This window comes from Lygodium microphyllum, chromosome 28 (assembly GCF_053477565.2).
Source record: "Lygodium microphyllum isolate KBCC chromosome 28, Lygodium_microphyllum_v1.1.10, whole genome shotgun sequence".
Taxonomy (NCBI): Eukaryota; Viridiplantae; Streptophyta; class Polypodiopsida; order Schizaeales; family Lygodiaceae; genus Lygodium; species Lygodium microphyllum.
The window spans coordinates 98,819,393-98,844,413 of record NC_141162.1 but is presented as its reverse complement, the minus strand read 5'-3'; positions in this window follow the sequence as shown (position 1 = coordinate 98,844,413).

Here is a 25,021-nt window from a genome sequence, read left to right as displayed (position 1 = left end):
TATGTATGTCAGTGTGCTATCAATGATATTTATATGCTTTTGGATTATATATTGAGCTTTCCTTAGTGGATTATGCATTTGGTAGTTCTCTCCTATTTACCTTGAGATCTCCTATGTGCATAATGTCTATGCCTACCACATGTATGGTTATTGACACACTCCAGTTGTGACAGCTTTCAATGGTAGTTGTTCTTGGTCTTTCTTTCTTAGTTGCTCACAGTTGGTTGTTAGGATACTGCTATTCAGTAGCCTATCATTTTAGTTTTATGCATTCTATGTGAGGACAATCACTTGGATTTGATAGTTATTTGATTACAGTTTGTGGATGACTCACCATTTTGGTAGTTTCTCTTGCTTAGTCCTTAATTTGGATGTGATTTTTGGGATTGATTTTCTATCATTTACAATAGCATGTTTGTCTTGGATTATGCTTTCATCTCTTATATTATGGCTGGTTGGTTGAATGATAGTGCTATCTTTAACATTGAGAAGTTGGATGGAACAAATTACAGGTATTCGAATGCACAAATTTGGAAGGTTCTAGTGCAAAAATTGTAGATTAAGCCATTGAAACATGAGGGTGTAAAGCTTGAACACTTTGATGTAGAAGATTGGGATGAATTGGATCACTTAGGTAAATTTAGGATCATTTTGTCACTCTCTAAGTAGGTGTACTATAATGTTATCTCTAAACGGGCAGACCACTTGGTAGTTATGAGATAAGATTCATAATATCTACGATAAGCAGAGCCCTACCTCTAAGAAACATTAGCTAAAGCATTTCATGGACCTTTGTATGAAGAAGGGAACCTCCATGTCCACCCACTTTAATTAGTTTCATTCTATTTTTAGCCACTTGTCTTCACAAGGGATTGAATTTAAGGACAATCTTCCTCCCTTGTTCTTGTTGGTTACATTGCCTAAGTCATGGGATACATTGTGTACTACTATGGGTACAAATATGCCTACTAATGATGGGATGAAATTGTAGGATGTAGGGGGTGCTCTCTTGAATGAACCATTGTAGGAGAGACTCTTAGAAGTCTCATTCTCAGTCACATGGCCAGTCTCGCAGGGGTTTAAATTTAAACCAAGCACAGTGCAACCCAGCAAAGGTAGAAAATGACCAACATAGACTTAGATAAGATTAGATAAACATCCTAAGCTTCTATCCAATAAAGACAAAGATAGAGACACATGACAACATACATTATACAATGATAAGGTGCAATTAATATACATTACTTGTTGCAAATATTATCACATATCAACATTTTTTGGTGATCAAACTCAATACATGACACCCTCCTTTAGCAATCTACTAATGAGAGGAACCCTCCTTGGTCTCATCGTCTATATACCTTTGGCCCAACTTGTGTTGCCTCTAGACCTTGGCTGGTGGACTATGTCATAATGCACATCCATACTCACCATGGTTGCATCTGTCTCTGCATAGTAAGGCAATTCGCTATATAGATTTTTCCAAAGTGGCCAAGTTATAAGCCATATGTAAAAAAAATCTATGGATGAAATGACACACTTCCATTTAAAAACAAATACATGCAATACGATAAAAAAAAGTAATTCATTCATTAGATAACTATCAGGGGCATTGCATGCCTAGCACAAACTATCAAATATTGTGTGGGAATCTTGGGCATTCTAAAGAGCGAGCCATACTAATCAAAGGGGCACCCATAGGCTTCATCCTCACTCTCCATACTATCATCCTCACTACCAGCCCTAGGATCCAAAGAGGTCTCTCCACTAGAGGCCACACAATGTGATCAATGACATCGTGATCACTATAAAATGAGTAGCACAAACGCCCAGAACCCATGCACACCCACATCAATGGGCATGTACCACAACCCATCTCCAATGCTAGTCACCAAGGGGGACATAACGCATCCAAAAAACTTTGCATGAAACCACACTACACTACACACTAGCTCTATGACACAGGACTCTTGTCCAACCTCCATCGATCTCCACATGTCCGCAAGCAATGCTAACATAGATGACAGCCAAAGTCTACTTCTTGTCTCTGTGCAAATGTCAAGCACTCTATGGACCATATAGAAGCCATGCCACCATGGTGTCAAAGCATGTACACAAAGAACACATCCATCTGTTATGACACACAAACACAAACATAAGAACACTAGCACAAGCTATAGAGAAGCCATACATGTTGTGCAAAGATATCGTAATACTAAGACCCACCTTAATGGAGATACCATCAACTACCATCACCCCCATATGAATAATATCCTCCACGATGAACCTATGAAAGATCTCTTGCGATCTGAACAGAATACATGTCTTTCAATCCATGAAGGTGAGTTTCCTGGGATGAACAACATAAAAGCATTAATGTGATCAAATTTTTAAACAATGTGAGCTCTTCAAAAAAGAAGAAGAAGGGGCAAGCTCTCCAACCCACAAGAAATCCACTAGAGATAGACACAAAAAAAAGCATGCCGAAGCAACCCCAAGCCCATGGCGAATGTGATCCTTAGTCACTCTATTCCACGATGGGATACCATCTTTGCCAAACAAAGCATCAGTGGGAAAATCTATGAGAATGAGTTCAATGGCCCAAGCCATGATGCTCTTCCTCCTCCTATACTCAACCCCAACTTTTCTATGCCCAAAAAGAAGGAATGAATCTTTCCAAAGTCCTCATTCCTTATTGGAGAAGAAAAGTCCTTCCCCATGGCAATATAATCACCAACCCCATATGAGTAGAGTGATGGATCACAATCATGATCCTATGAGTCGAGGAGAGTATGATGGGGGCACTTGGTGAGACGTATGAGGATGCACAAATTGGTGCCTTGCAAAAGCAAAAAGATAGAAGACTGACCAAAAGAAATGAAGAGCTATACAATAGACCAATTTCAAGAAACTATATTAAGTAAACCTACGGTAGGACTCTTGTGTGAAGGAAAATCTATTGAGGGATCATTAACAAATTCGTCTAGCGACCCAGCTGAGAAGATCATAACAAAAAACAAACAATTTAAATTGAGACCAATACTGTCTGCCCAAAAAACAATCAAAATGTGTGAGTTGCTACCACTCTCTCTTTGTTGCTCTTGTTGTGGTATTTTCTCTTTTCCTTTTGCACCCCTCTCTCCCCTCTTAGGACCACCTCGAAGGAAAAAAAAGGAGACATGTTTTCAAAGACATGCATAAGAAAGTCATAGAGGCAAAGCTCAAAGGCCATGACATTCTCACCTTGTGTTTGCGAATGAGCACCATCCCCAAGCCTTTTGAACTCATCAAATTTCTCACTCTCGCTAGGCAAAAAATTAGGCTTTGGCATGTCTATCCACCAAGGGCAATTATCAATTCCATACTTGGGATATCCCTTCCATATCCTCCCCATACATGGCGGACTCCTTATTTGCAATGTCAACCCATGGCTTGCAAGCCATTGGCAAATCAACCACCAACTTGAGATCCGTTAAGTGTAGGAAGTACCTATAGTGGAAAGTAAAGGTAAAGATATATTCAGAGAAAAGGAGCAAATACAAACAAAAAAAACCCATTCAGCAAGTTACCTATAGAGCAACTAGCAAGAGGCTGCATCTAATTATTGGGACTGCACATGACCATCATCCTTCTTCCTAGCCTTGTCCTTTGATCCAACCTTCTTGATAGTCCCATAGATATGTTTCTTATCCTCAGCAAATTTGCGAGAAGTAATCATTGAGGGAGGGCTCATCAAGGAGGATCAATGGACTCCCAGTGGTTGCTGCTAACCTCACTTCATCTTCCAAAATCCTCAAGGATTTTTCTCAATCATATCCAATAGCACCTCTCTGGATAGCCACCTACACCCAAACCAAATTTAGATGGAAATTCAAAGAACTCACATAAACAACCCTTTGTTTAAATTACCATATTAAGTGACTAGCTAAGAGCTTATGCTATGAACTATGAATTTGTGCTTGACATCCTACAAGCACTCCAGATTGCCCTTGAGCTCTCCAACATCCTAAGCCATATGATTTTTTTGTCAATGGAAACCAATGTTATTGCAATCAAGTGTTGTTTTTCAATGGTCACGATGGTCTCGAGGGGCCATCAAATCATAATAAGAATAGAGTCTCTCTCCACTCCCTCCCCAATGAAGGATTGATGATGGAGAGCCTATGGATGCCAAAAGGTCCAACCAAGCATTTAAGTGCACGTAGTCCAAAATGCAACAATGAAAAACGTATGTACTGTCTTGCAAGATTGGCAGGAAGCTCACCTTCTACATACAGTCATTATATTTGCACTTTAGACCTCCCATAATCTCATGCTCTTTGATTGTCTTTCGATCCCCATAGAGATTCTTTGTGGGCTCTCTTATCTTTGCATGTAATTCTTTTTGGAACTCAACCTGCAAGACTAGGGATTAAGGATGTTTGCTCTTGAAACTTCTACAAATATAGAACTCAAAATAGGTGATACACTAGTTGTGCCATGTTCTCTTAGGCCAATGGATAGCATGATGGTGTGCCTTTTGATTCAAGCTTCTTCTTAGCCTGAAAGGTCTTGGCCACCTGTGTTGGTTGCTCTTGTAGATACATTTTGATGTCACAATCACATATGTTGATAGGATTGACCAACGTGCCCTTTAGATTTGTGACTACTATTTCATGCTCATTCAAGCTTCAATGAAAAAAGATTAGAGATGTCACATGAGTCCCTTAATCAAACCATAGGTGCAAACATGCAAACACTTATTCATGTGTAGAAGGACGGCTAGCAAGGCAACCTCACTGAGCTTGGTAGGATCAATCACAGTGTTAACAAGCTTGAAGTGCCACGACCTCTAGGCTTCAAATTTTGTTGAGATAAGCTCCATCCAAGCCACCATGTAGTAGTTCCCTTCCCAGACAAAAAACATTATATTTGAAAGAAATGCAAGATGCATTTTCCCTCTCAACTCATGCTCAAACTCCCTTTCCACATCTTGCCAATGGGAATCCCACCTTGCATGAATGTCATTTGTCAAACTAGCTTCTCCTAACCAATCAATGAGACAAATGACATGATGAAAGTGCCCTTCTTAGGATAGTATGTCTCCCCCTCTAGTGCTATCTTTAAAAGAGACAAATCACTCCTCAAGACACACACTCTTGGGCATGGAAACACATGGCACAAGGGGATGGGTGGACATTTTGAAGCATCCAAAACCCTAGACTTGGACATCACATCACTGCCTTTCATGATCTGAATTGTGTCAGTCAACTTGCATTTTGTCTCTTGATTTGCTCTACTGGAGCATGCTGAACTTGTCACAGGATTATGATTAGAAAGATCATGTTGTACCTTGGTTGAAACCTTGAATCCAAAAAATGAAGTTAAAAAATAGAATGGTTTGTTCCTCAAATTCCAACATTTATCCCACAAATGTAAGTGGCAAATTTATTAGGCCTTTACTTGGCTATCAATGAAATCATCATCATGAGGAGACACACGGTTGGATGCACTTTGATCCTGAACCTGAACTCTTGGGTGTAAGAAATTGCCAAATCAATCAATGGAAACGTTCACACTATTCATGCTTTTGACCAAATGCTTACTGTAATTGCTTCTAGTTGCAGTTGTTTCCTTGCCTATCTCTTTCACTTAAGGGCCATTAAAATATACCTTATGAAGGCAATCATAAATAAGTTGCTATATGAAGACCATGAACAACATTCATCATGCATCATATCCATAGTTTCTATTTATAGGTAAGAAAGTACTTGCAATTACACCAATAGCACCCAATTACACCAATAGGATCCAAGCCAAAGAAACCATTGCACTCAAGGCATACATTTCCACTAAAACATTGCCCATCACAACATTCATCTTGCATTCCATGATAGTAACACCAAGTGTTGCCACTTGGCCTTGAAGGACTGAGTCTAACCCAATATATTTCATGCTCGGAGTCCAACTCATTAGGGTGTGTGAATAATAGCAAGATGTCCCCTCACCCCAAATCTGCCAAGCTCGTGATGAATTTCTATGTCCATTCTGATGGTTGCCATTTCAACTCATGCTTTCAACTAGCAAGTGCCGACACTTGTCTTGGGCCACAGCCAAATCCAAGCCAAAGAAACCATTGCACTCAAGGCATACATGTCCACCAAAGCCTTTTCCAGCACAACATTCATCTTGCATTCCATGACAATAAGACCAAGTGTTGGCACTTGGCCTTGAAGGATTGAATCTGACTCAATCTATTTCATGCTTGTCCAACTCATCGGGCCATGTGAATGATAGCAAGGTTTCCCCTCCTCACAAACTTGCCAAGCTCCATGAATTTCTATGTCCATTTTGATGGTTTCCATTTGAACATGTGCTTTCAACTACCAAGTTCCAATACTTGGCTTGGGCTACCCACAACCCAAAGAAACCATTGCACCCAAGATATGCATGTCCACCAAAGCCAGCACAACATTCATCATGCATTCCATGATGGTAAGGCCAAGTGCCGACACTTGGCCATGAGGGATTGAATTTTACTTAATCTATTGAATGCTTAGAGTCCAACTCATTTGGTTGTGTGAATGATAGTAAGGTGTCTCCTCCCAAACCTGTCAAGCTCTCTATGGATTTCTACACCCGTTTTGATGGCTATCATTTCAACACATGATGTCAACTGCCAAGTGTTGGCAATTGGCATGGGCCAACCAGATCAATTGTGAAATGAAGCCATGGGTGGAGTTTGCCATGTCAAAGTTCAAATCGATTGACACTCAAGGTGGCACATTGCAATGGTAACATGAAACCATGGTTAGAGCTTGCCAAGTCAAAGTTTCGTCCATCCATATGTAACACCCAACAACTCGTCATATATCATTCATGAGGATGTATGCTATTAGCTTTTCCTGACCACTTCCAAACTGTTGCATCAAAGCTAAGTCCTAGCACCTAGCCTTAGAGAGCTCTATTTGACCAATAATCTTACTCTTTCACTTGACAAACCCTAGCATGAACAAAGGGTGTGGTTATGGTCCAAACATCAAATTTGATGACATTCAAGGGATTGCATTGCATCATGATGGTAACATGAAGCCCTAGTAAGCCCTGGTTAGACCTTGTCATGCTAAAATGCAATGTCAATGCCATCATTGACTAAAAGCATTGGCATATATATTCACTACAGATTTGCAAATGACCCACAAACACATACATATTCAAAAGTGGTTGTGTCATTACAAAGGGGGAAAATGTAGGTGATTGGCATTCTTATTCCCAACTATTCATGTCATGCTCGAGCCAAATCCAATGCCAAACCATTTACACTTTTTTCACACCATTATGGATAATGGGAGAGAGCAAATATTTGCATTATCAATCTTCAATTTCACTTGTGATTGTCTTTTTTTCATTAATAAGTTCAGCACGAGTGATTGTCTTATCTACATAAAAAACTAGTACAAGCTTGAATACAACATAGTTCTCTTGAATAGAGGCACACATAATTGATGCCTTCCTTATCTTTATTGCAAACCTGACACATCTCCCAAACCCCCAAGCGCAAGCACTTGGGGGAAATTCATTGGCATTGCTATGATCAATGGTAGCCTTCTTTGTGACACATCAATGATAACCTCCCAATGTTTTGAATCTCATTGTGTTGATCATTCAAAGAAGCCATGTGACATGTTCACCAAACCATTGAGTAAATATAAAGCATTCAAATCCTTCTTCAAGTATGAAGGATGTATAGAATATGAAGTATGAAGTCAAAGCAAGTCTACAAATATGAAGCAATTGCATAGTGTAAAGCATGTATAGAGTCTACAAATCCGAAGCATGCATGGAGTACCACAAAGCACTCGGGGGAAATGACTTGGGTATACGATTTTCTATTTTGAGTGAGGCATGTTAAAATGTGTGGGATCTAGAGCATGGCAGATGTAGAAGCTATGGAGGTTGAAAGAGAAAAAAGCAACTCATGATGACATTGAACTTGACAAGGATAAATTGTTACACAAGTGAATTAGGTTCCAAGATTGAGACTTGGACTCATAAACACAATCTTGTGTATTGACAGTGACATGACACTTTACTAGAAAGAAAAGAGTACTATCATTGCATTAGAAAAAGAGTGCAAGTACAATGCTTTATAGGAATTGAGTGGTGGTACTTTCTCCTACTGTGCATATGGGATTCTGGTCCCAAGCCCTCACTGCTAAAGGGACTAAAGTAGGTGTGATTGCAAATATCTCAATATCCCTCCTCAATCACAACCAGAAGTACAAAGCGTATAGAGGCTTTAGTGAAAGTAACACCTGCATAGTGTGGGCACACCGTAAACATGGCAAAACACCAGAGGCTATCGCAGAAAAGGCTAAGTGTGGGTACCATAAACATGATGAACATCTAGAGGCTATAGCAGGGACCTCGCAAAGTGTATAGAGGCTGTAGTACAAGGATAACTGAGGAGTTTACAAGTTTATGTTTGAGGCATTAGGTCTAGGAAATACAAAACTAAAAAAGTCTATCTGAATAGAAGGACTGATGAGGTTTATCATTCTCCTGGTGGTCTTCTTCTTCTTCTTCTTCTTCTTCCTTTGCTCCATTTTCTTCTTCTTCTTTGATTGCAACTAGATAGGCCTTTTGGGACCTCTTTTTGGCGTGGCAGAACTTCTCGATGTGTCCGGTCCTTTTGTAGAAGTCACAAAAGAGCTGATCCTTCTTGCATTTGTACATGTTGCCGACATATAATGCATGCTCATCTCTAGAGGTACTTGGTTCTTCCTTAGTTTTTAGCTTCTTTTCTGCCTCTAACAGTGATGCCTGGATATCAACATGTTCAGAATTTGGCATGTTGATTAAAGTTGCTGATATATTATTATATTCAGGAGGCAAACTCTTAAGTAGAACACTGATGTAAACATCTTCTTCCATTTTAATGTTGATTCCTGCAAGTTGGGCTAGAAGTCCTTCCAAGTAATTTAGATGTGTGGCAAGTGATATGCTGGACTTCATTTCAAGCCTAAAAAACTCAATCAGGAGACCATACTTTGATGATTTAGACTGTGCACCGAACAAGGTGTCAAGTCTCTTCCATGTATCCTTGAGGTCTCACAATTATCCACATGGTGGATATAGCTATCATCTAGCTCTAGTTTGATAATGGCCTGAGCCTTATCATCATTCTTTTGCCAAGTGACAGCAAGATCCGCATCACGAGGCTTCTTTTCTTTTCCAGTGGTAATGGCCTAAAGGCCTTTCTTCATTAGGATGAGTTTGATGAGGGTCTGCCAGGTGTGAAACTCGACTCCTTTGAAGGGAGTAGTCGGAGAGTCTTTGCCCATGTTAGACTTACGGGAACAGTAGCAAATCAACTTTAGAATTATTAGATTTGAGCAGCAGAAGAGTTGGTTGAGAGACACAAGTGCTAAAAATCACTAAGTGAGTGTCAATGAACACTATGTTTGAGTCTTTCCAAATCTGCAAAATCCTTTACTCTTTTTAAATCCAAATCTAATCTTCCCCTTCTTGATTTGATGCTGATACCTTCAAATTTGAGTGACAGGACTTTCAGTGTGTTGGAATCAGTGAGTAGATGAAGTAAAAAAGAAGATTAGTGTCAAATGACACTTGCTAGATATTGATCTGCTTTCTCTCACGAGCTTTGTGAATAAATTTTGAGTTTCCTCGGGCACTTCCAGAACTGTAATGAACTTCAGAGAGTATTGCTCAGTGATTAAAATCACTGTTGATAACTTCATTGAGAGAAACAGTGAAAAATGTCAAATTTTTTAAGCTTTGGCTATGGCTTCTGCATTAGGGTTTCTGGGAGCAGCCTGATTTTTTGTTGATTGTGGGAGCTATAATGGATCATTTTCAAAAGTTTTTTAATGAAAATGTAGCTCTTTTCAAGATCTATCAAAGCCCTATGCTAATCGATCAGATCGCTAGCGGGTTCAGGCGCACAGGGCGGACGACGGCAACAGGCGCAGTTTTTGATAAATTTTCACAATTTCGTCAATGCGGAAGTAGAAAGTTACCAATGTCGTGGTTGTTGGTGCTTGGATGAAGCATCTTGACCATAAGAATGATCCTCTAGAAGAGAGCAAGAGGAGATATGCTTTTTATTGGGAGATCCAGGGACTCCAATCAAGGTATGTCCTGCTGGTCACAGATTTAGGCTATGGCAGTGATTGAGAGTTTGAGCAACGTTGGAGCTATTGGCTACCGATGTTAGGCACTGAGGTTCCATAGAGAAGCTTTATGAGTAGGAGAAGAAGTTCATAGAAGGAATCGTAGTGAGATATGACCTATGGAGAGAGATCCAGGAGTTCAAAGTAGAGAGGGTGCAAACTGGCTATGGCTGCCATAAGGTGCACTAAACATGAATTTAAAGAACTGAAGTCATACATTGATCTTGAGCTAGATGTGAGATGGGCAGAGATTGAGAGGAACCAAGAGAGGCTAGAGAAGCAGTGCCATGCTCGACTGGGCTCTGATACCATGTTAAAATGCACGGGATCTAGGGCATGGCAGATGCGGATGCTATGGAGGTTGAAAGAGAAAAAAGGAACTCATGAAGACATTGAACTTGACAAGGACAAATTTTTACACAAGTGAATTAGGTTCCAAGATTGAGACTTGGACTCAATACACAATCTTGTGTATTGACAGTGACATGACACTTTACTGGAAAGAAAAGAGTACTATCATTGCATTAGAAAAAGAGTGCAAGTACAATGCTTTATAGGAATTGAGTGGTGGTACTTTCTCCTACTATGCATATGGGATTCTGGTCATGAGCCCTCACTACTTCTCACAAAGGGACTAAAGTAGGTGTGATTGCAAATATCTCAACAAGGGAGACCCCCAAGTGACAACGCTTGGAATCACCCCTACCATCTTAGTGTGCATCAAGCACAACATCAAGCATAAAAACACCCAAAGCATTTCATCTCTTCCAATGCAAAGCATTAAAACTCAACATTTCCTAAATTCAATCATTACATATATTCAAAGCATTCCTTGGATTCAATCTCTTCCAATGCTTTGCACTTCATAGATTCAATCATTGGCACTTCCATAAGGGTTGTCATGCAACTGGAGCTCATAGTAGTCCAAGATAGGTATGCTACATAGACATTAGAGGCATACAATTTGTGCAGACTAAAGTAGCTACATTGGTGCATTTGAACCAACGTACACCATATTCAAATGATTGAGAATACCATATCACATTATCAATATATGAATAATGACATGAGCTACCTTATGCAATGTCTTAAAATGAACACATTGCATTAGATGTAATCTTGTGCAGACCACTGCATCAAATGTAACCTTATCGGCTAGTTGACAAGCCTTTTTCCTAGACACTTAACATGTGCAGAGAAGGCATCGTGCCATGATGATGATGACAAAGATCCCCAAGCAACAAAATCACTTGGGATATGCGGACAAGGCATCGTGCCATGGTGATGATGACACCTAATATGCAGATGAGGTATCATGCCATTGTGCCATGGTGCTAATGCCTTCTCTTTTTGAGGGAGACCCTCAAGAGCCAATGCTTAGGAAAAATCACCCCCACCAAGTTGACAATCTGCAAGCCAAAAAATTATAATGACAATCTGTAAGCAATGGCCGTGATGCTAATGACAATCCTCAGGCAACAAAATCCCCAAGCACTGGTGCTTGGGGGAAATCACCCCTATCGTTCCTTGGCGTATTCAAACTACTAGTGCTGAATATGCTTGCAAATTTTCCATCATGCATTGAAAATAGAAACATTTGTGGAAGCTTCCACACCATCCACTATGGAGGTCAAGAACACTAGCATCCTCACTCTCCTTTGACGGTTGCCTTTGATTGACTCTGTGCTTGTTGCTGTGATGAATGCATTTGCTACTATGCAAGATGATGAACTACCCTCTCTATATGATGGCAATGTTGTATTTGAGTTGCTTACATCTTGAGAAGGTATACCAATGTTGGGAATGGAGCAAATACATGATGGTCATGTTTGGGTTGAGTATAAAACATGCATTAAAGATAACTTTAAGGGTATGGTTCGGCATAGCTCTTGTGTGGGATACTTCAGATATTTCAATCTAGAGTGCCCATATTATGGATGCACCAAGAAACATAATAAAACACAATGGAAGGGAAAGTTGAGGCAAGTACCCTCCTTAGTTGACATTTTGAGGCAAGCTAATGGGACTTTTGTGTGCTATCACTACTCAACCACTCTAGAGTGCTTCATTGTTCTTGAGTGCTCTATATATACTATTTGAAAGGTAAGAAGGATCAAAGCTTTTGGTAAGTAGATCTGCAGGATTCTGATCAGTCAAAATCTTGACAAGGTCAACATACTTGTCCTCAACGACCCCACATATGAAGTGATACCTCACCTCAATGTGTTTTGTATTCGCATGGAAGACTAGATTCTTGGCTAACTAAATAGCACTCATAGAATCCGAATGTAGTGTAGGGATAGCATCAATACCAAGCTCATGAACCAAACAACCTAACCATATGGCCTCCTTGCAAGCCTCAGTAGTAGCTACAACATACTTAGCCTCAGTGGTGGAAAGAGTTGTACACTTCGGCACCCTTGTAATATTTCCACACAATTAAAAGTTAGTTGGTTAGTTTAAAAGTTGGTTAGTCAATTAATAAGTTAGTAAGATTACTAACTAAAGTAAAAACTAACTAATGTTAATAATTAATGTTTTTATTTAATTAAAATTGTATGTTTCAAAAAAATCGAGTCGTAAATCTGATATTTTTCTTGGATTGACAAGGACCGTAACTATCATTCACGGAAGTTACAACAAGGTGAACGAGAGTTATGAACCATATTAATTACTAGTGTTAACGTGTAGTATGGATGGTCCAAAGATATTAGATTTTTGGGCAAAAACTAGCATATTTTAGATATTGTCATAAAAAGATATGGAGATCTCTAGAACTGGATGCCATTTTTTCAAAAAAAAAGGCAAGTGATGTTTTAGCTAGTTTTGAAGACTTAATACAAAAAAAGAGGGATTTGCGAAATCGCGCGTGTCGTGATTGTAGTCTAAAGGTAGTGAACAACACTTCGAACATGGAGAAAAAGAAGGACTGATCTAAAAGATTTGGAAATAAGTGTCTTGGAGTTTTACCCTTCTTTCGGAGCCAATGGAACCATCAGATTTATGATTTGAGTACCAAATCATTGATTTTTCCAAGATCCCCTCCACAAAGAGCTCATCTTCTTAGCCACAACCCTTCTTCTCTAATTCACTATAAATATGAGGCATGGGAAGGTAAAAGGAAGCATAAGGAAACCCTGAGAGGCTACGAGAGAGAGAGGTAGAGGGATACCCCTCCAAGAGATTGCGAGAAGAAGCTTGAAAGAGAGAGAGAGAGAGAGAGAGAGAGAGAGAGAGAGAGAGAGAGAGAGAGAGAGAGAGAGAGAGAGAGAGAGAGAGAGAGAGAGAGAGAGAGAGAGAGAGGTTGTGAGGGAGAGAGTTAGCTCAATTCTCCCCTATGTCGGTCTTCGACTAAGCTATCTTCTCTTACTCTCTCCTATCTTGGATCTATTCCGTCTTCTTTATTTTTTGAGTCTACTTGTGGGCGATGGGCCCCAAGCAAAGGATATTGCATGTGGATGGCAATCTCACAACCAGAAACGAAGCTTCGAGTGAAGGTATCACTGTCAATCCAACTACATATTGGTCGTAAGTAATGTATTTCCAAATTGATAGATGCTTGCTTTGATTCTCGTATGAGATACGTCAAGCCCCATACTATGATGCATGAGTATAGGTCATTGGAAATAATAAATTTTATCCCACATATTCAAAAGATGGAGCTTGCAAAGTGCATGTATCAAGGGAAGTTAATTGCACTTAGTTGCATATGGCTTATTCGTTGATAGAGAAATTACAAGGAAGAATTGGTTAGGGGTTATGAATGGCATAATCATAAAAAACAATGACATTAAGAATTGTGCATACAAGTGTTAAGTAAATTTTACATAGAATTGCTCTTTGATCCCAAGGGGGAGAGCATATATGTGATGGAAATGTTATCGTTATTATTCTTGCATTGTTTGGGAAGAATACAATTGGTTTTTTGTTGGTTGATCGAACAACATCCAAAATGCTTTTACATTCAGCTGGTTGTTGGTTTGTTGTTTGGATGATTATTCCAAGTGCTTGTGATTTATGGTAAATGCATGGCAAGGGTATGTGATGACAAGTTGCCATGGGGATAAAGGAATGTTTTCTTGGAAAAATGATATTAGGGCTGAATGCCTTGTTGCGCTTGATTCTTAACTAGATTAATTAAGGAAGGATATTTTGGATGGGTGGATCACCTCCATGATCGCCAACCTGAGAAGGGCACTACTTGATTCATGGGCAGAAGGTCGAGGGGTGAAAAGGCCAACCACAGAAATGATGTTTCACTCCTAGATAGCTTGTGGGTCAGGTGGAGCTCTGGACACCCCTTGCTAGGTCTAGAATGGAGTTGAAGACCTCCGTGGCCCCCAATGTCTGTATTGGGAGATCCTATTCTAGATAAAGGATAGAGTTTGTGGTGCCATGTGATTTGGACCAGTTACTTCTATTGGGCAAAAGGGATACATAATTTCTCCTGTATGGGTAGGAGACAAAGATTAACTTGAAGATAAGTTAAGAAACTTGTTTGAACTTGTTTGTCAATAGATTGCTTGCTCTGTATTTGTTATGTGCTGTAAATTACGCGAATGAACCCTGTTCCCTAAAAGACTTAATTAAGGAAGCTGATTTTAAATGTCACACATAAATGTGATAGGACCTAGTTAGATAACTAAAGAACACCTATTGAGGGAAGCGAGTGGGCAGAACCCTCAATGGGTCTGTCCTTTGGTAGGGTGGTGCCAAAGAACTGGGAGGCTTCTCATGAGGTTTTACCGTCTTTGACCTTAGAAATTGTTAGGATAGAACCCTAATTCATGCCGTTTTAGGGAACCAAAATGGGACTATGCCCTATGGGCAGAGAGGTTGAGCAGCACATCCCTCTCGTTTCCCATTCTCTTTGAACTAAGTGCATTATGGGTCAGCTTTGGCTTGGGTATCTCTGCATAAAGTAGGATGTCTAGGACCCGATGTTAGAATGCTGTCAGGAGACCTTGGCCACTAGAAGCCCAGATTTGAGGTCAATCCTAGTGGGTTCCACCGCAAACATTTTGTTGTGAGGCGGATTCGGGAAACCCTAGGTGATAAACCTCGAAACATTCCATGGGAGTGCTGGGCAGCATCACTTAGATTCGTTTCTTGATGAATGGCTAAAACGTGCTTGGACAGCTGATAGGTAGGCATGTTATTACCCTGGACATCCAAGAGACAATACCTCCAGAGCATAGGTGAATACATAGCTAGAAGTGGACTTCCTACTATCTGCATGTCCTGCATAATCAGAGTCATTGTACCCCACAACTCATGTATCCTAGCTACCATAGCATATGCACATATCTATAGTGCCCTTTAGGTACCTTATGATACTCTTCATAGCATCCCAATGCTTCTTGCCAAGTGTAGCCATATAGCATACAAGACCAATTGTAAAGGAAATATTTGGATGAATGGCTATCATGCCATACATGAGACTTTCCATTATGGAGGCATAGGGAATCTTGGGCATCTCGGTCCTTTGCTAATCTGTCTACGGACACTATCTGCAGACAAATAGCCTGTGATACCTTCACATAAGAAGGCAATGGATAGCCAATAGGTTTCATGTCCTGCATTTGGAAGCGCTCAATGACTTTATGAATGTACTCCCTTTGTGACAAGTAGAGGAGTCCTTGATGCCTATCACATCTAATGCGCATACCAAGTATGTGAGAGGCCTATCCCAGATCCTTCATCTCAAAGCTCTTCTTCAGCTGAGCTTTAAGAGCATCTAGCTTATCATGAGCTTTCCCTGGTAAAAGCATGTCATCCATAGCACTATGGCAGTAGCCCTGTGACTACATAAAAGCATAGAACTTATGGCACCATTACCTAGGTGCCTGCTTCAAGCCATAAATACTTTTCTTTAGCCTGCACACTAAGTGCTCCCTACCAAGATCTACAAAGCCCTTAGGCTGCTCCATGAAAATCTCATCACACAAATCTCCATGTAAAAATGCAGTCTTGACATCCATTTGATACAAGTCCAAGTCAAGCCGTGCGACTAAGGCCAAAACCAAGCGAAGGGTGGTCGTCTTAACACAGGAGAAAATCTTCATCAAAATCAACTCCATGCTCTTGTTTAAAACCCTTAGTAACAAGTCTTGCCTTATAAGCTGGCTTGGGGTGTCCAGAGGTACTCTTCAACTTGTACACCCATTTGCATGGTAGAGCCTTCTTGCCACTAGGCAAAGAAACCAAATCCCAAGTCTCATGCTTATGCAAGGAGTCTATCTCAGATTGCATAGCCCTCTCACAAGAGTGATTGTCACCCCTACACCTAATCTCATCATACATGAAAGGCTCTCCTACATCTGCAACCAAGACATAATGCATCGAGGGTTGAAATCTATCAGGAGGCCTCTATCTCTAGTAGAACGCTGCATTGCAAGCTCTGCTATTGCCTGCTCAATATTCTATCCAATACCCTAGCCATGAGTACCTGCTGCTACTGTAGGTTGTCTAGCTAGCTGTATACGGGAGAGCTCGTGGCTCCTCCTGAAATATAACCTTGCGTATCTCCACTATCTTCTCAGGCTACCTATGCATCTTGTCTTCATGGAAGACTATATCATGGCTGAGGATGACTTTCCATGCCTGCAGATCCCATAAATGGTAACCCATCTCTCTTGCATCTCCATAGCCAATGAATATGCATTTAACACTCTTATGATCCATCTTGTTATGCTTGTCCTTGGGCACATGGCAAAATGCCTCATATCCAAAGATACATAAATGCGCATAAGAGGGAGGCTTTCTTATCCATACCTCCTCTGCAACGTGGAAATCAATGGACTACATGACGATCTATTAATGATATGTATGGCAATCATAATTGTCTCAGCCCAAAAGTATTGGGGTAGGCCTGCATGGCTAAGCATACTGCGAACCCTCTCCTGGATGGTCCTATTCACCCGCTTATCCCTACCATTCTGGGGAGGGGTGTAGGGGGTGGTCAACTGATGCTTAATACCCCTGTCATCACATAATTGCTCAAAAGCACATGAGACATACTCACCCCCATTATCTGTCCTTAGGAATTTTAGCTTATGCCCATACTGGTTTTTTGCCAAACAAAGTCATCTCTGAAAAACTACCAATATATCGAACTTCTGCTTTATGGGATAACCCCATAATTTACGTGAAAAATCATCTATGAAAGTAACAAAATACTTCTCACCACCCATATACTGACACAGCATGGGCCCATAGACATGAGAATGAACCAAAGCTAAGGGCTCACTCGTGTGTGACTTACCAAACTTCTTATGCGTAGACCTAGTCTGCCAGCCATAAAGACAATGATCACAAGAATCAAAATGAGAATAGTCAAGGGGTGGTAAGTACTGCAAACCAAAAAGCATTTTCATTCCCTTAATGAACATGTGCCCCAAACGGGCATATGCCAAAGAGATACATGAGGTAAAGACCCCACAAACAAAGCATGATCAACTGTAGATCCAAAAAAACCAAGCTAGCCTTGGCACCTCTCATAAGCTCAAGCTTGCCATGAGTAAACTTCCATGCAGAGTCTCCAAAAGATACATGATATCCTACATCATTAAGCTATCCAACGAACATGAGATTGTGTGTCAATGCAGGTATATGATGTACGTCATGCATAACAAAACTGCTATTAGAAGGAAACTGCAGTCTAACATCACCAATGCCAACAATCTCAAGAGACATGTCATCACCCAAGCGCAGAGAACCCAAAATAGATCGGTATGAATGGAACCACTCTCAGCAAGGTATCACATGAAAGGATGCACTTGAGTCCAAGAGCCAACACTATACATACGTAGAGTGTATCTCTATCATCTACAAAGCACTAGATAAAGCTATTGCAAGGATATAATCCCCATCACTATCCTCGTACTGCATAACATTGATCTCTTCAATTTTAACACTTGACTTAGTAGGTACTATGATGCGATCATAAGACTTTTCCTGCACTTTCTCTTTCCCCTTGTCTTTGCGCCTTTCATTGCACAATTCATGACACTGTGGCCTTTCTTCCCACAATGATGACAAGTCAGATTTGCATTTCTCCCATGAGAGTTACTGCATGACTTGCTACGCAACTTGGATCGAGATTTTTGTGAATCTTGTCCATGGCCATTACCACAGTCATTCTTTGCATTTCCATCATATCAGCCTCTAACTATCAAAGCATGAGACATCCAAATTCTTACAGTTTATCTCAACCTATGCAGAAGAGAGCTCTCAACATCAAATAGCTTCAGAGTAATGGTAGAAGCATATAAGGGAGTGCCAAATACATCCCAATACTCATTAAGAGTTTCAAGCAAGAACAACGTAATGACATCCTCTTTGAAATCAATGCCATGTGAAACCAAATTATTAAGAATAGCATGAAACTAGCTCAAATGAGCTGACATGGTCACATTCTCTTTCATGCGAAGATCCATAAGCTATTTCAGCCAATACATTTGACTTGCATGACTTTTCTTGTCATAGAGGTTCTTGATCTTATCCCAAAGCTTCCAAGAACTATGTGCTTCTTCAACCACATTGTAATGCACCTGTTCAATGAGAGACAAGATGAGGGTGGACTTGCATAACTCATCAAGCTCCATCCATTCATTATTAGTCATCGTTTCAAGCTACTCTCCACTCAACCTTAGTGGCTTTATCTACCATTTTTGCACCAATACCTGCCAAAATTGGCTCTTCCAATAGGCATAATTTGTACCTTCAAGCTTAGTAATGTTGAAGATAGCACTGTCAGTGGAAGAAGATGCCATATTGCAATCTGAAATAGTGTAGACAGTTCAAAAATGCTTACTGTAAATTGTAGAAAATGACAAAAAAACCATGAAAACCAAGGAAAATGGCAAGAAATGAGTATTTACTGATACTCCCCACCAAGTACCATCAAAAGTACATCAAACTAGGATGATTCAGCATGAAAAATACATGACAGTCTAGAGATATATGCTTGTTGTAATTTATGACAATAGTGTACAATGAGAGTTGATAGTAGAAAAAATCCAATATTCAAATTCAATCACTAATTGTCAATGAAAAACCATCAAACGGGCATAAAAAAGCATGTAATAGTCAAACTGACATGAGCCAACACCCAAGCATATCTCACAAAGTCCGACAGTAAAGTCGGTACACCCCCAATCAACAGGGAAAAATGTACATACCACTGCCAATAAATGACACAAGTTGGTGTTTTCTAAGTGAATACAAAGCCGAATCGACCCAAGTACATCTACACAGACCAATGTATATCAACCATACATCATCCACGAGGAGATTCTGGTCTCAAAGATCCAAAATTCTCAATATGCATGACCCGCACTGCTCAATGTGATAAGCATACAAAGATGCTCCCACTGGTACAAAAGCCATAAGTGTCAAGAAAATAAGCTCAAACAAAGCATGTAAGAGCACTAGTGTTAGATTATCCAAGACCATACATTAGTAAGACATCCAGCGCATATGAGTGGTCAAGTATCCAATGATAGCATCCAATGTCATGAAGACAATCCCAATCAATCTCTAATGAGCCAAAGAAAGACCAAAATAAGCTCTAGAATATCCAAAGTAAAGCCCAAATGAAGCTCCAATAGCATTCAAGTCCAAACAATGTAACTAGCATGTGTAGGTAACATAAGCATCAAGCATGTACCAACAGGTCATACATAGACCACATGTATAACCTATGTCACAAAGCATGCCAGTGTAGACCAATGTCAAGTAAATGCCAACCAATATGGAGCTCAAACAAGGCTCAAAATACATTCTAAAACCATCCAAAGCATTTTCCAACCTTTATTTGCATCCCAATAGTCATACGAAACACCCGGTTAGCACCCATGACCAATAGGCAAAGCATAAAGTGACTAAATAAGCTTCAGCCATGGAGTGTACAATAGTAATTTACTATGTAAAACTCAGTATTTTAGGCCATTAAATCAGATCCAAATGATGGCCAATCAATAGGCATACATTCCCCTAACATTCAGGGACCATTCAAGACCAACCGGGCATCAACGGGCCAATGCTATCCAAGCATAAACATAAAGTGCTGATGTAACACTATTTGTGGCTACCTATGGACTATGGAAAATAGTACTGGATTGAGATCAATCAATCCACAAATCAATGCCAATGATAAACCACCAATGCTGAGCATCAAGGGGGTGTTCCCAAGTGCAAATGAAGTGATTTCAAGCTGCCAATGATTGCCAATGGAGGCCTGAAGTAAAAAAATGAATTTTTGCAAGTCTTCAAGCTAGCCCAAATAGGGTTGATGTTGATGGGTATACTGCTAGTCCATGTGGCATCAATGGGATGGAAGGGGGGCTCAAGTAGGGCCTAAAGAAGGCCTACACAAAGCCTTGTCAAACCTAATTAGACAGGATCCAAGATATGAAATGGGGTGGAAGGGGGAACTCAAGTAGGGCCTAAAGAAGGCCTACACAAAGCCTTGTCAAGCCTAATCAGGTAGGAGCCAAGATATGAAATGGGGAAGCTCCAATGGTATGCCCCTTTCCTGTTGTACCCTATAAACTGAAATAAACACTCAAAAGAATGCTTCAATACCTTTGAAAGAATGCCTTGAGGGTGCCCAAATGGGCTAGGTAGGTGCTTGGGAAGCTAGGGAGTGATTGGAACTCAAAGGAGTCAGATATGGCTACCAAGAGTGAGAATCAATGGTGTAGGGATTTGAATGAATGTTGAAGGAGTCACGGACCAAGCTCGAATACTCAAGCAACCATGCAGTGATACTAGTTGAAAGGTGAGAAGGATCAAAGCTTGCACATGAGAGCTATGGTGAGAGAGAAAGAGCAAGAGAGAGAGAGAGACTCATAATGTGGGAACTCCAACAATCACAATGTGTGACTGGCCTTCCCTTTATTCATCTATCACTAAAAAAATAAAGAATAAAGTGACGGTGACGGGCACTCACCACATGTAGTGTGCAGGTGTGGGTATTATCAGTGTAGTAATACACGGGTGGCTAGGCGGAGGCGCCTTTACCCCCCACACTATTGCCATCCTATTGATAGAGCCAACACCACTAGATGTGCCATACACCAAGGGTATCATAATCAGTCCATGACCATTGAGGTTTCTAGGAAGGACATAGTAGGTGCAAATGCCTTGATGAGACAAAAGGCCACTCTAGATCCTGATTGGAAGTGCAAGAAGGTGGAAACAAGTGTTGCATGGGAGTAGATCATGGAAACGATTCAAAGGGATGACAATGATGTGAAGGGTGAGTGTGATGTGGAGGTTCTGTTAGAGAGAGGCACACCTCTTGTCCAATGTAAAAGGCAAGAAAATTTCATAAAGACTATCCACCTTAATGAGTTTTGGTGTTGTTCTAACTATTGTATTCTTGTAGGATTCAAAGGACCATGGACATAGCTAGGAAAAATAAAAGGGTTACTGTTAGGCTTTGAGGTACTGTTGGATTTGAATGATAGAACAAACAACCAATACCCTTACTTTCATAACATCGTATTTCCAAATCAATTGGCCCATGCTAAGGAGCCACATGTTTTTAAAATGTCTACTATTGGGCTTGGGAGTGGGGTTGACCTAGTTAATCAAATGGGACCTAGAGGCCCATTGGAGTGCTAGTTTGTGTATTTTGATCGCGTGCACCACACTTATGGATGGGTGGACCACAATGAGTGCACATGTGTATCACCCATATGTTAGAGAATTGCTTACGATTGTAGTTGATGAGTTCAAGGTGGAAAACACCAATGCCCAAGTGTTGTTTTAGACTTTGTTAAATGAACAAATGGCTAAATGTGGTTTACCAGGACAGAGTTTGCAAGGTTCATGGCAGATGAGGCTCAAGAAAATAGGTTCATAGTGAGAAAAGTTTTCAACAAAGGAAAGATAAATGTGATGCACTACAAGGAGAGGCCATGCTCCTCCCATAGGGAGAAGATCATGTTGGAGCATAAAAAATAATATCAAACCACAATTTCAGGAGAAGCACAAGCACCTATGTCGACAATGGAGGGATGGGTAAGTGAGGTCTGTGCTAAGGTAGTAAAGGATAGACCCACGAGCTTCTAGATATTGGGTCTTGCACATGAGGGTGAGTTGCACTCATTGGACAACACCCAGCTTACTTGGTGGTAAGTGAGAGGATTTCATTGGGAAAAGTGGATGCTTAGTCAAGGAGACGATGACCACTTTCTTCCCACAACAAATATCTCTAAGAGCAAACATGCATCCAAGAGGAAGCTCTTGGATATGCTCATCAAGTTAGCTTGTACTCTTTGCTTGTGCTGTAGATCTTGCCATGTCAATTCTTCAAAATGCTCATTGTAAAGCTTATTTGATGGGGCAACACAAGGGCTTTGGACTAGGCCTTAGAAACATACAAAATATATTTATGGCAGGGGATGAGGGAGCACTATTAAGAAGGCACTACAACTAACCTACAAAGTGGTGTTGAGTAGCAGGCTGTTATGCAAAAGAGGAGAAATGTGCATGCAAGCATTGTGTTGGACACTGATAGTCATAGGCTAGAGTATGAGAATTTGACTATTCACCATCCAAGAACAAGGAGAGGATGAGCTGCAATTGGAGGCATTCCCAAAGAGAGATGGATATAGATGTGAAAGAGTGGATGATTCGTTGGACACCAACAAATTGTCAATCCACATGTTGGGGAGTGTTGGAGGGCAAAGCAAAGCATTGTGGAACCTTTGTTCATGATGGCAAAGGTGGAGGCAAGGGCATGCTTGCATCATGCTTTAAGGGCTGAAGGCAATACAAGGATACAAAAAGTTGGCAAATGTTTTGGTTTTGTCCCTCAAGTGTGGTTCACTTAGCTAAGATAAATAAGTAGATCCACAACTTCTGTGGCCCAACATCATTGGTGTGGAAGGTTGCCAAGGGGACATGTTTGACTACAAAGGATATATTTGCCTTGGTTTCCTCCGTATTTTTGGAGGACATGGAGCATAGAGTGTTGAATGTCATAATGCCTCCTAGCAATGCGCATCCAACCAATAGAGGAGATGGCCACGTTATTAGGTCGAGAGAGAAATTAAGCAAGGCAAATAAAGACTGTGTTGAGCATGCTCATTCGTTGCAAGGGAAAATTATATGTGGGACGGCAGTCATCCATGGTGAGTCCCACATTTTCTGGGTTGCAACACCAAAATAAAAAAAGATGGGGATTGCCTTTGCTATGAACCTATGTGAGTTTCCTAGATGCTCATGCCTAGATTTTGCTATTCAAAAATCAAAGAAGGAGCCCTACATGCCTTGTATTCATCAATATTTTGTGTTCATTAGAGTGCTTGGATTGGAGTCCTTGATACATAAATTTATACATCATGTAGCTTTGACAAAGTTGGAGATTACCCAAGCACTATCATGACATTGCAATGTTTCCTATATGTGTGTTGTTTAGACAATGGTTTGAATTTGAAATTGAAACTTGGGTTTGCTAGCTGTCATATTATGTATCCCACATTTTGGTCAAGTTGGTTGGGCTTGCTAGTGGATTTTGGATGGACCGCCTTGGACTATATTATTTTCTATGCTCCTTTTTCTGGCCTAGAGGTTAAATGATTATCACAAGCTAGTATATTTGGTTTTAGAAGGTAAATAATGTGCTTATCTTAATGACAAAATATTATAGAGATAGTCAGTATTATAGAATATCTGCAAAGTCTATGATTTTTATCTCTAGCTTAATAGTCTTAGATAGACTCTTTGCGGTAAGATATTCGTTGGTTATTTCAAAATATGAATATGTAGAAGAATATGTGTTTACTTTTGGCATATGTGGAAGAATAACTGTGCATGATTGACCTATTCATGCTCAATTTTGAGCATCACTTGCTCCAGGTTTGCTCAGTTTATTGTAATCCTCATCTCGTAGTAAGTCTCATGGGTGTAAGTCCACATTAACTTGTCACTATTGTGGAAAGTAGGGTCATATTTGGCCATGGTGCCATAAAATGCATGACAAGTGCAAGGAAAAGGGAAAGGATAAAGTGCAAGAAAAGAACAATGATCAGAACATTGTCCCTAGCAAGTCTAGTGTCAAGATTGAAGAGTTTAATATTGTATAGACTGATTTTGATGATGACTACATACTTACAGCTTCTTCTTTTGATGTTTTGTAGCTCACTAATGCCTCGTCTACCAATGCTCAATGTTGGCTACTTGATTTAGGGGCTTCATTTCATGTCACTTCTCATAGAGAGTGATTCCACTCCTATCGCAGCATGACAATATCTTATTTTATACATGTTTTTGTCTATTAGAGTTATATATTCTCATAATGCTGAAAGAAACTAACAGGCTTCATCTCTATTAGTATTCTTCTTCATTTTCTATTTCTTTTTTGGAGTATTCTTCTGCGTCTTCAATTTCTTCTAACCCCTTCTCTTCCGTCTACTCCTCTCCGTGAATCTACCTTCACCCTGCTATCTCTTATCTTCAAGAACTTGGCTTGAAACCTTCAATCCTTCTCTTATCTCTACCATCTCTGGAGTCTAAGCTCTTGAATCCCCATACATTCTTCTCTTGCCAAACCCCTGTGGTGACCTTCAATCCTCCACACTGCGACAATGCCATGTTTCAACTTTGCCTAAAATCCTACATTTAACTAGACAGTTGGATGATGCAGGTTATGCTATCTCTTCTGATGATTTTTCATGGAAGCTTACATGTGGAAATCTTATCTTGGCATGCAATGCCAAGTCTGACACTATTGAAATTTTACTTGTATCTGGTCTATGGACCATGTTTTGGTAGTGATGGTTGCATTATCACATGTATCATTATGGCATTGTCACCTTGGGTACATATTATAAAAG